Raw genomic sequence first — 13,518 nt, 5'->3', positions numbered from 1 at the left:
ATGGGACACGCCCCTTGGGCAAGTGTCCTGTTATAAGTGAATATATACCATTCTTGTGATAATAATAGACCAGTAAATGACATGACCACGATTTGATTAACTAGCAATTAGCTTGTATTACTTAATAGTCCTAAACAGTCTGCAATTGCACTTTCAAGATATAGGAAATAAACTTTGTATTATAATTGAGTTGTATGGGTTCAATACCTCATATTAGAGTATGCAAATATAGAGTATGCAAATATATATGCAAATATATATATATATATATATATATATATATATATATATATATATATATATATATATAGTGATAGGGTGTGGACAGTAATCTTAAATTTGAAATCTATACCAATGTATCATAATTAAATTAATTTTGTACCAATAAATTAAAAATAACCTTATGGAAATGGCTTCAAATTTGGCAAACCAGCCACTGGGCAAAACACCCTAATTTCTGCCACAGACAGAATTCTGCCTAAAAATGGGCAATCTTGGATGCAGGCAGAGTCCACGGCCAAACTCTGCCAAAACAGAGTAAGCAAGTCTTCAGTAGTTCCTGCCTTACAAATATGTCTGTCAGATATATTGGGCCAGAAGGCTGAAGATGAGGCTCCAATGTTATAGAGAATTTTGGGTGACTGCTGAGGCAGTAAACTGTCTCTGTTATTTTCTCATTTTGAAAGCTGTCAACCTGCACTTCCAGTTCACTCAGGTAATTAATTTTATTCCTTCTCAAGTCTCTGATGGAGTTGAAGACCAGATAGTTTAGCTTACAGTTAAGCTTAACTGTTTAGGGGTTAAGATGTTTTTAGATCTAGATAGACTTGACAGAGATGAGATATCATCGATACTGATTTTCATTCAGGATTTTAGACTCACCAAGATAGGAAAGATGTTTCTGCAAGGTTGTAAAATACAAATAGCCAAGACACCAGGAATGTAACATTTATATAACTCCTGATTGTTTCATGGTTCTTTATGTAGTTCTTTTTAATTTATGTGTAATAGTATAAATGTATATGCCAAAAATACTTTTTAAAAATTGAAGCTCTTATATAAGAAAACTAGAAAGGTTCAAATCCATCAGATCTTTTGAAACTATACACACAGGGCCATGTTGGACACAACATATTTTGAGGAAATCAGTCTAGTAGATGAAGATTTTTCCTGAAGACTCTCCTTCCCAGAAAGTAAAAGTGCTGTTGATTATTCTTTCAGACCAGGAATTTTAGTTAAAGAAAACAATATGCATCCCAAACTGGTGAGTTGCTTGAGGATGACCTCCTGCAATGCCTCTCTTGGAGATGAGGGGCCCTTTTATATATGCACGGTCATTCTCTGACTAAGAGAAGGGTGTGGCTCCTGGGAAAATATAGTTGGCTTCCGAAGTATCTTGTTGATGGGATCAATCACTTGCTGTAGATGCTAAATTGTCGATACCCTATCCAGTTAAATGAAGATGCTTCTTTCTAAGACCTAGACACAACTAAACTACCAAGAACAGAAATATTTAGCGACACCATCTGCTGGCTACGATGTACAGTGGAGAAATGTGCTACTAGGGGTTGAAGCACTGCCCAAATCTATAGTCAGAGCATCATGAGGTTGACACCTACGTCTTCGGAGCAAGCTGCACCACACACAAAGAGCCCTTGGATTGCCGAGACGTAGGAGAAAAAAATATTTGAAGAAGCATGTGTCAGTGTGTGAAGGACCCTTGAAGGAGCAGGAGTGGGACACAATAAATGCAAAGCAGATGTGAGGCTTCTTCCAACAGCGTTGTACCTAGGTGTTCACCCAGTCCTCAAAACTCAAAAGGAGATCCCTGGAATGGAAAGGAGGGCTTCAGAAAAGGAGATGAACTACATTGATCTCGAGAATATTACATTACGGAAAGATGCCCGAGGTGGCCATGCTTCTCTACTGCTGTCACCTTTCATTGCATAGTCTTAAACCTGTGAAGAAAGTATTCTTTAATTTCTAAAATGCGTATATTGTCATTCTAACTGAACTTGAACTACATATAATCCTGCCACTGGAAAAGAGGAACCCAATGTAGAGTGATAGTTGTTTTCTAATATTTTAGGTTATATTTTCATTGCAGTAAAATACATGCAACACAAAATCTCCTTATTTTGAAGTGTGCATACTTCAGAGAATCAGCTCTTCTCCTTGTTTCAAATATATACAATGGATATAAATATAGGCAATTAAAAGATTATGACTAATATATTATTATTATATTTCTTTTAAAAACAAGTGCATTTATATTATTACACATAAATAAAATAAAACGCATACAGCAGGAAGACCCACAAAACTATCAGGAATTATATAACTGTTACATTCATAGTGATTTGGCTATTCGTATTTGACAAAGTTGACGTAAACATCTTTCCTATGTTGTTGAGTCTAAAATTCCAAATGAAAATCCCTATCTATCATATTTCATTCATTTTAATTTAAAACATCTATCTAGATCTAAAGACATCTTAATCCATAACCAACTAAGCTTAGTTGTAAGACTAAACTATCTGGTCTTCAACCTCATCAGAGACTTGAGAAGGGATAAAACTTAATTATCTGAGTGAACCAGAAGTGCAGGTGAGCAGCTTCCAAAATGAAAAAAATGACAGAGACAGTTTACTGCCTGAACAGTCATGCAAAACTCTTTATAACGGGGGAGCATCATCTTTATCCTTCTGGCCCAATATAACTGACAGACGTATTTGCGAGACAGGAATTATTAAGGACTTGCTTACCCTGTCTTGGCAGAGTTAGGCTGTCTACTCTGCCTGCATTCAAGCTTGCTCCCTTTTAGACAGAATTCTGTCTGTGGCAGAAATGAGGACATTTTGCCCAGTGGCTGGTTTGCCACATTTGAAGCCATTTCCATAGGAGGTTCTTTGATGCTCACCATCTTCTATGAGGTAGACTGGGTGTCTCAGGAGTTAGCCTGTCTTGTTTTCAAAGAATGTTTAGAATAATAAAAACAGCTTTAAATGCCATATTCTGTAGGTCTAACATTAAACTTTCATTTCCAGTAAGGTAAACAACAAATAATCTTTAAAAACTGAATCTTATATATTTTGCCATGAATTACTAATAGTACTTAAATTATTTACTTATCCTTCCTATAAACTCTTTTCATAGTTTGCTTAAGACAAAAACTGCATGGTTCCTCAAAAAATGAAGGTAAAAATCAATGTAGGTGAGTCTGTCATTAGTTCAGGTGCTTTTAGGGTACATCTTTGCATGTGATGAACTTTACATATGTTTTGCCTTTAGCAGGATTGAAAGCTTACAGTCTTGCTCACCATTTTTCTCCCTACCTCAAATCTTGTCACTTTGTGGTGGTCTGTATGTCTTCTGATGCACTATACTTGTGTCCCAGTGACATTTTCACACTCCAGTACTTCCTGTGACTGCACCTAAACATTAGTCATCTCTACCCCTGTTCTTTCACAAAAATTCTAGATTATGAGAGAGGAAACTGCCATGCCCTCCATAACAGTAGTATATATATATATATTCCCTCAGAAGAGTAAAATGTTACTTGGACTAAATCTAAGAAGATAAGACTCTATCTTCAGAAGCTGAGAGCTTCCATTTTTGCTTTTATGACCTTGGTTTGCTCACTGGTTTGTACAATTATAAGGGTATCCATGGGTGCCTTTTGTACACTTTACTCCCTCTCCCCTAAACAACTGGAGAACAATTTTCAGACCATAGTAGTTGCAGCTCTTCCTACTGTGGTATTATAAAACAACAAGATGCATTTTTTTTTGTTCATTTAACCTTGATGAGTAAATTGTTTTATTTAGAGTGAAGTAATCTCAAAATACCAAACACTCCACCTAAAGACAGTAAGTAAATCTATAATAGATTCTTTAAACAGCTATTGTGTGCCTACTGCATGCCATATTTTGTCCTAGGCACTGAGGTTATAGCATTGTAAACACCCTCCTATTATGGGAGTGTAGTGGAAGAAGAATACAGTATGCCAATACACTATAAAGCGTTAAGCAGATGTAAAGGACTAAGGTGACTTGGACATAGGTGATGCATACAGCCTAATAGCCTTGGGCTTTTTATTCATTTCAGGTGGCTTCCTTTCTATCTTTCAGTTCCCTTCTCTGTCCTCTATAAGATTACTACATCTGCCCATAGTAGCCAAAACTCTGTAGTTTCTTTGGTATTACTTCCCTATTCATTTTAAACACAACATGAGGTAACATAGTATGGAAATATTATATTGAGAGGTACTTTATATAGTCCCAATTTATGTATGCATTATACATTCATGCTGCCATTTAGTAGTTTTTGTTTTCCTACTTCTAGTGAAAATCAGCTTATCTTCAGTTTGCATTATCTGCACTTTTCACAATCCTTAGCCGTTTATCATTCTTTACTCAGTATGAATTTTCTGCTGTAGAGCAGGCTTTAGGACTTGATTTCATAGCCTGTTTCTTGCTGTGAGTATCGGCTTTCTGCCTGCTGTGCCTTTTTTGATGTTAAGGCACATATCATGGCATTCCCTTATCATTTGCTTACAGTGAGGTGAGTGAGGTGAGTGAGGTGAGTGAGGTGAGTGAGGTGAGTGAGGTGAGAGTCGTGACTGAAAGGCCGCCACAAACTCCAGTCCTAGCTTTACAGTCTTGTACTCAGTATTCTGATGTTCAGTAAAATGTGAACTGTGTCTGAAGCATTCTCAGAATTATCTTCATGATGTTTTAAAAACCTAGGGGTCTCTCTCAAACTATGGCACCAGCAGAGGACAATACAGGCCATAAACTTCAAACCCCTACCCAGATCTAGCCAATGGACAGGAAATTCTCCACAGTTGAGTGGAGAGTGGGGTCTGACTTTCATACATACTCTGGTGCCTCATATTGACCATGTCCCCTGAATGAGGAGACCTGGTGGGGCTCAGAGGAAGGATAGCACGCTATCAAGAAGAGACTTGATACCCTATGAGCATACACAGGGGGAGGAAGTCCTCCTCAATCACAGTCATAGGGGAGGGTAGTAAGGGGAAAATGGGAGGGAGGGAGGAATGGGAGGATACAAGGGAGGGGATAACCATTGAGATGTAATATGAAGAAATTAATAAAATAAAATATAAAAACCCACCACTATTAACATGGCTACTTTAGACTGCTTGTCTCCTTGGTCTGTCTTTCCAGGGCCATGTTTGTAATCCTATGAAGATGCTTCATCTGCTACAGAATCCGGGAGCCCATAGTTCTCCAGAATTACTTACCCTGAGTTCTTTTAATATTATATGAAATATATTCTGGAAGTATTATATCAACATAACCTTAATGTAGCCAGAAGTAAGAGTATTCATTATGTGCTTATGCTGGTATTTAGCAGTTTTGTTTTTGCAACTTTTAGTGACATTTTTCAACTACAGTGTTTTGGAACGTATGATTAAGAAAATAAAACCACATTTCTGCCACACACACACCCCGAAAATAGAAAAGAAAAAAAAGGGAGGATCTGTACTTTCTTTTTACATCTAGTATTGTCATAGTGTGGGTAATTTTGATAAAAATCCACCCAGTTATTATGCTTCAACAAACCCATATTTTTTGTACCATGTATAATGGATGTCATATGGTTTTCTACATTTTTTTGTATGCTGTCTGTATGGTGATGTTCATTTATGTGTCACATATTCATACGTCACAGGCACACATTCTACTAATTCATCAATTTTGCCCCTGGGAACATTTTATTGTATGTTCATTTCTATAAACATTTAAATAAATTTCATCATTCAAATTGGCAATAGCTTAAAAGCAACACTATCTTAGAGTCAGTGTCCTACTCTGAAATAGTTGTGATCGACAGTGAAAGCCTGTTGCTGTCCTTGTAGAAGTTCCTAGGAAAGAGGAGCAAAACACAGACGCTGTTCCAGGGCTCCCATGCCCATCTAAGACAATCCATGGAAAGGTGACTTCTCAGGGGCACCAGAACTGCCAAAGCAAGAGCATGTTCTCCGTGAAAGAGAACGGGGAAGGGAAGCCAAGAAAACAAACGCAGAGCAAATTCTACTCCTTCAATGGTGCTGATCCACGCGGAGACAAGTTGGGATGTCTACCACCGCTTAACCCCCTGCAACAGTGATAAAAACCCATTTCCAAATCAAAGTATTGGGAAGCCTTCTAATTTTCCACATGACAGAATACACTAGGTGATGTGCCTCCTAATGGTTTTTGTTGTTGTTGTTGTTGTTGTTGTTGTTCCTAGGTTTCACATCTAATTGTTGACGTGACAAAATAAGTTGTGGTTAAAGCCTCCCAATGTGTAAGATATGAGGATATAACTAATTTTTATTAATCTCGTTTGTGAATATCTCAAGCATACATATTACTTGGTACAGGAGGAAGATTTTTTGACAGTTTTTTCCCTCCAATCTGCTTTGTAGAGAAAGCTTAGCACAGCCCAAATGGCTGTAAGGAGTGTCCACTTCCCTATGCTCTGTTTATTAATTTCTTTCTGTTTGGCTTGAGTTTAATACCAAAGCTCTATGGTAACAAGTTCGCACAGAACAGCACTCTCTGGCAGATCAAAAGATGTGTGATGCCCTGCTTGCAGCAGTCATGCTGATGTTTATTGTTTCAATAGATGTGAGGGGTTAGCATTGTAAAGCAAAAATATGAGAAAGTAAAACAAGTATACTAAATCAATGTTTGTTTTAGGTTAAAAATCAAATTTATGACTATACATGTCTCATAACTACTATTTTTCAAATGAAAATACAACTATATTCCTCAGCTATATGGAAATTTGTACATTTGAAAAATTGAAATCAGTAGTCTAATAAATGCCTGAAATTACAATTTTATTTATAAAGAAATGTATATCTGGTCCACTCAGATAATTTTATTCCTTCTTAAGTCTCATATGGAGTTAAAGGCCAGATAGTTTAGATTAAACTTAGTTGTTTAGGGTTTATGATGGTTTTAGGTTTGGTTGGATTTTTTCTTTTTTGTTATTTTTCTTATTTTACATATACATTTATATTATTACACATATATACAATAAACTACCTACAGCAAGAAGAACCACAATACAACCAGGAATTATACAAATTTTACATTCATAGTGTTAATGCCCGGCTGTGGCTCTGAGGAGGTCCAGAGTAGGGTCTCTGGGGGTGGATTCTCTGGGGGTGGATGCAGATGCCCCTCCAGTTCGCTTTATCTCCTGGGTGGCCAGAGCTGATGGCTCAGGCAGCTGATCAAGATTGAAAGAAGAAAAAAGGAAAGGGAACCAGGGTTTCTTCTCTAGAGACTGGTTGTACTGCAGCTGAGAAGGAGAACTTAAACTGACCATAATTTTCATATGGCTGAGGCTGTAAAAGCGCCCTCTCTGGCTAGAGACTGCATGGGGTCGTAAAAGGAGGCTTTGCGATCAGTAGATAGGTCTCCTTGCTGAGATCTCCAATAACCAATGTAAACTTAGGCTTATTAGCAGTAGAAGGCTGATGGCCCTGAGTCTGCTAACTTATTTTCAAATATACAGGGAAATAAGAAATAAGAAAGAGATGGAAAAAAAACTATTCACACACATACATTCGAGAGAAAGGGTGGATGAAATTAGACATCTCAACTTCAACTGAAGTCAGGTTTCCCAATCTCAACACATACATACATGAGAAAAGGTTCAAGAGAAAAGATGAATGAAGTCAGGCATCTTAACTTCAATGAAGTTAAGCTTCCCAATTTCAGCACCATTTATTGTAGATAACCATACTTATACTTCTGAGAAAAGGGTATTACCTCATAGTTGAAAAAAGGCAATTAATCGGTAGAGCAGATGAATTCTAAAATACAACAGGTTTCATGTTTTAAATCTAAACATTTCTTATCTAAGTAGCCATTACATAAGCTCATCACAGTGAGTTCAGAGTGACAAGGTCTAAAAGTTACAAGAATATATGACATCAATTAGGACTGACCTAACTATACATTATCCAGCTATCTCTTAGTTCATAATGAGTTCAGGACAATAATTTATCTGCCTTTCATTCTAAGAAACAGAGTAAATTCAGACTTCTCTAGGTAGCTTCATTCCAACTTAGACTCGTGGGAAGTGTAAACAAATTTGTCTATATTTACAGTGAAATGCCAGGGTTTGTGGTGGCATCTGGATTGGAGGCATATCTGAAGCCACACGTCTACTGCAAGCTATCCCTAGTCAGGCATCTGGAGAGCCACAAAGGTATTTATAGCTGCCATAAACTCTCTAAAATTGTTTTAGGAGGTCTAAAACAATTTAACTTTTGAAACCATTTGAACCAAATCAGGACATTCATAATCAGGGACTAATTCATCCGAAGAACAAACAGTATATCTTCCACAAAATCCTAGAGGAAGTTTGCTCAATCAGAGCTGGTCAATACCCAGAAAGTAACAGTTCACACCAATGCCAGATGTATTTACTTTTAGTTTTTCGAGACAGGTTTCTCTGGGTAATCTTGGCTGTCCCCGGCTCGCTTTGTAGACCAAGCTGGCCCTGGTCTCACAATGATCCACATGCCTCTGTCTCTCTGGGTGCTGTGATTAAAGGCATGCACCACCATGCCTGGCTTTAAATGCCAGGAGTTACAGAGATGCAACAGTGCACAACTGACAAGGTAGTCAGAGATTGGAAGCAATTTTGGGGTATATCACAATACAGACCTTGCAAATACCGGATCATCTCCAGAAATCTCTCATACCTACTAAAATACCTCCAAATCAATGGTTCCAGCATGTCAAAGGCTGGAAGCAGTTTCGGGGTGCATCATGATACAAGACCTTGTAAAAACCAGATCACCTCCTAGACGGCCCACATACCTAGTGAGCTCTTTTAACAGGGTGGCTCTTGCCATATAGTGTTCGGCTATTTGTATTGGTCAACCAAGCTGATAAAATGAGATATGATAGATATTAATTTACGTTCAGAATCTTAGATGCACTAAGATAGGAAAGATGTTTTCTTTAAGGTTGGCAAATACAAATAGCCAAAACATGAATATAGCATTTATATAATTCCTGATTTTTTTCATGGTTCTTCTTGCTATATACAGTTTAATGTATATATGTATAATAACATAAATGTATATGTAAAAAATAAAAATAAAAAACAAAAAAACAAAAAATAAAAAAATGAAATGTAAATATGTCAGCTATTGGCATTTATTAGCTATCATTAAGTTAAAATCATCGCATCTCTAACTTAAGATCAAGCATGGATATTCCTTTAAAGTCACTTAATACTGTCATGTAATAGCTACATTTCCAGATACCAAAGAGGATTTGTAATTTTTTAAATGGTTAAATTCTTTTTGATCTTCACAAATCTTCTTCCATTACATGAGTGTTTACTGTATATACACATATGTGAAATACGTATGGTGGGTTTTGCCTACACGCATGTCTGTGTACCAAGTGTGTGTCTGAGGCTACAGAGGCCAGAGAGGGCATTGGATCCCCTGGACAAAAGTTATAGAATTTTGTGACCTTCCACATGGGTGCTAGTTAGTGAATCTGAGTGGTGTGGAAAAGCAGCAATTTTTTTTTCTTGTACTGCTTTTATTTTTTGTTTTGTTTGTTTGTTCACCACTAAACTATCTCCCTGGTCCCATTATCCCTGGGATGTTAGTAAATCTATGTGTTTGCTCTTTGAAACACAGAGCAACTTAGTCTTGTTGCTTAGTGGGGGAAAAAGTTGCTTTCACCTCTAACAACAGGAGCAGGGGCTGTCTCTGACTCTGTTGCCTGCCTGTGGATCCTTTCCCCCTAACTTGCTTTGCCTAGCCTCAATAGAAAAAGATGCATCTAGTCCCACTTGATATGACAAGGTAGGTTGACGCCCTTGGGAACTTTCCCCTTCTCTGAGACAAAGGAAGCAGGTAAAAGGGGACAGGAGTGAAGGAGCAAGGACTGTTTCACTCTAGGTTGGAAAGACCGTAGTCCACTAGTCAGTTAATAATTGACTAAGAGTGACTGATACCAATGCACAAAGCATTGAGTTGTTTTTATGGCTCTGTAATTGTCCCCCACGAGGAAATTATACACAGGAGACATTTTCAGGGAGGTAAGCAGAGAAGTGACCTTAGGGAAATGAACATCTTTCAACATTTCCTAAGCTAACACCTTAACTTCTTTTTCATATTAAGTTGCGTGCTACCCAGGGGCACCATCCTTTTAAGGACTTTTTGGCTCTGATTCTCTTTCTGGGCAAATTAAAGCTCTCAGGATTTAAAGGTAAGCTAAATCTGTCTGTATTTCTTCGGTAGATATGTTGGTTCCGAGTTTTTAAGTAGTGACTATTGCAATTATGGAATCTTAAATTTGTAAACAATATTTGAAAGATCCAAGAATTATAAAACATACTTTTTGGAACTGAACACTTTATTCTATGATTGTGATTGTCAGATGATCAAAACACAGATATTTCACAAAGTTCAAAGAATATCTTATAATAGTTCAGTATTTTTTTCAGATATAATACTGATGGAATCTTACTTAAGGAAGTCATCTAAAGGGTAGTCTTGTGTTCTAAATTATTTCAAATGCTCTTTATATGTCGTATTTAATACATATGTGTGTGCATGTGTGTGTGTGTGTATCTAAAGGTCATTGTTATGGGATTCAGTGAATAAAATTAGCAATGCTAACCTATTGAACTAGCATATTACCCTCTAGACTCTTAACAGAAATTCATATCACTTCACTTTTATTATTCCTTTGCCAAGACCTTGGCATAACCTGGAGTTTCTCCTATTATACCTTGTGTTATTTATTGTTTAAAGTTTTACAATACAACTTTAAAATATTTAACACAATAGGACTTGCAATCAAATCAAAGTCTGCCATTTGCTTAAAGAAAGATCTGATGGTGGAGTTAATTAAGTGTCTTCTTGTTATTTTCATCCTCAGCCAAAGTGGTACAGTTGGACTTGACACATATGAATCTTGTATGAATTAAATAATATAATACATGCCCTTTAAAATTCTGATTACGCATGTATCTGACTCAGGTCCTCTGTATATAATGGATTTTTAGCTTGGTGTTCTTGTGGGACTTCTAACAGTGGGAGCGGGTGCTGTCTCGGACCCTTTTGCACTGTTTTGGGATCCTTTTCCTCTCACTGTGTTGGCTCCTCCAGTCTTAATATGAGGGGAGGCACCTAGTCTTTTTTTCCCCATTTATTTATTTGTTTGTTTGTTCAGTCACTTTATAGCATGATTCCAGTGTCCTCCCTCCACTCCTCTCAGTCTCACCATCACAACCTCTCCCCCAATCTCCCTCTCTCCTTCCCAGAAAGCAAGAGGCCCACAAGAAAAGGGTTCGAACTCACCCTGGCACCTGAAGTCACAGCAGGACTAAGCACAGCCTCTCCCATTGAGGGATGACAAGGCAGCCCAGCCAGGGGTAAGGGATCCAAAGGCAGACAACAGAATCTGAGACAGCCCCTACTCCAATTGTTAGGGGACCCACATGTTGACCAAGCTGTACATCTGCCACATATGTGTAGGGGATAGAGGCCCAGCCTATGCATGCTCTGTGGCTGGTGATTCATCTCTGTATGTCCCCATGGGCCAGTTTAGTTAAATCTGTAGGTGTTCCTGTAATGTCCGTGACCCTTCTAGCTCCTGAAATCCTTCCTCCCACTCTTCCACAGGGTGACAAAAATCAACTAATGACTTTATTATCCTCACACTTCTCTTAGGCAGAGATCAAAATCTGAGTTGTAGGTTTTATGGATGAATGGTGTCCCCTCCCTCCACTGGAAGACCCATGCGGCTACAGGAAGTAGTCACTTCAGCCTCCATATATATCCCATTACTAGGAGTCTCGGCTAAGACCACCTCCATAGACTGTTGGGGTCCTCCCCCACCACAGAGATACCCCCCACAATGTCCTCCTCCCGCCTTTTTTTTTTAATCTACTGACTTCAAGACATCTGACCTTGAATCATGTTGGCAAGTACTTGGTATTGATTGATTGATTGATTTTTAAGGATCCTCTTAAAAATCTTAATATTGGTTCTGATTATTAGGGATTTAAGTGTATCATGCAGTGTAGCCTTTTGTCCACATTATGTTTCAAATGTTCATTGCTATGAGTCACGGGTCTGGTTTGAAGCCTACACTGTTACCAGATGTTAGGGATCTTCTTAAAAGCTTATTATAGTCTCGGTTTTCCTAAAACTTTGAAGCTGGATTTTTTTAGAGGAAGCAAAAGAATCCCTCAGCTCATGTTAATCATGGAGGCAGGTATATTTTGGAGTATGACTAATGGTATACTTAAAGTTTTTTTCTTACCCTTAAGAGGTAAGAGACAAACAGATGTACCTTTATCTATACCCCTGATGAGAAAACAAAAGTAACATGGGATAATCATAATCAGTGTTTCAATGGTTTTTATTTTTTAATTATTTATTTATTATGTATACAGTGCTCTGACTGCATATATACCTGTAGGCCAGAGGGAAGCATCAGATAACATTACAGGTGGTTGTGAGCCACCATGTGGTTGCTGGGAATTGAACTCAGAACTGTTGAAAGAGCAGGCAGCTCTCTTAAGCACTGAGCCATCTCTCCAGCCCATGCTTTTAATAGAAGATATGTAATCTGTCTTCAATAGCCTATCCTCAAGCTTACTTTCTTTCTTTTATCCTTTTGGTGTTGTTTATTATTGATATTTTATTTTAATTACAACACGTCTCCCATTCCTTTCTTTCCTCCTAGCCCTCCCTTTTATCCCTCCCTGATGGCCTTCAAATCCATGGTCACTCATTTCACCAATTGTTTTTTTGTTGTTTTTTAATATTTTATTAATTTATCCATATTACATCCCAACTGTTATGCCATCCTTTGTATCCTCCCATTCCTCTCTCCCTCTTATTTTCCTCTTACTCCCTTCCCCTATGACTGTGACTGAAAGGGACCTCTTCCCCTGTAGATGCTCATAGGGTATCAAGTCTCTTCTTGGTAGCCTGCTATCCTTCCTCTGAGTGCCACCAGGCCCCCCTATCCAGGGGACGTGGTCAAATATGGGGCACCAGAGTTCATGTGAAAGTCAGACCCCACTCTCCACTCAACTGTGGAGAATGTCCTGCCCATTGGATAGATCCGGGTAGGGCTTCGAAGTTTACTGCACGTATTGTCCTTGGCTGGTGTCATAGTTTGAGCAGGACCCCTGGGCCCTGATCCGCCTGTCATAACGTTCTTCTTGTAGGTTTCTAAGACCCTCTGGATCCTTCTATTTCCTCATTCTCTCATGCTTCTCTCACCTAGAGTCCCAATAGGATGTCCTCCCCTCTGTCTCACTTTCCTGATAAGGGAAGACATTCATGGGACATGCCCCTTGAGGTAATGTCCAGATATAAGTGAGTATATACCATTTGACTATTTATGCTTCTGAGTTAACTCACTCATTATGATCATTTCTGGTTCAATCCATTTGTCTACAAATATTGAGAATTTCTTGTCTATCAATTCTTATTATATG

At 38.1% G+C, this 13,518-nt stretch overlaps 1 protein-coding gene and 1 pseudogene across 2 annotated transcripts in view; both read left to right on the top strand.

The window, feature by feature from the left end:
• Positions 1–2,154, top strand: LOC311584187 (RAB7A-interacting MON1-CCZ1 complex subunit 1-like; annotated as a pseudogene). Its single transcript has 2 exons — positions 1–18; positions 1,072–2,154. The product of its transcript is annotated as an RAB7A-interacting MON1-CCZ1 complex subunit 1-like (transcript).
• Positions 2,155–10,010: 7,856 nt separating this feature from the next.
• LOC311584186 (uncharacterized protein) overlaps positions 10,011–13,518 on the top strand; it is a 46,353-nt gene continuing 42,845 nt past the window's right edge. The window contains exon 1 of the mRNA XM_084758292.1: positions 10,011–10,265. The gene's annotated coding sequence lies outside the window, so the exon portion shown is untranslated. The remainder of the gene's footprint in view (positions 10,266–13,518) is intronic.

Source organism: Acomys minous, assembly GCF_964271855.1.
Source record: "Acomys minous genome assembly, chromosome: 15".
Lineage (NCBI taxonomy): Eukaryota > Metazoa > Chordata > Mammalia > Rodentia > Muridae > Acomys > Acomys minous.
The sequence above is the reverse complement of the archived record's forward strand: the minus strand, read 5'-3'. Positions and strand labels throughout refer to the sequence as shown.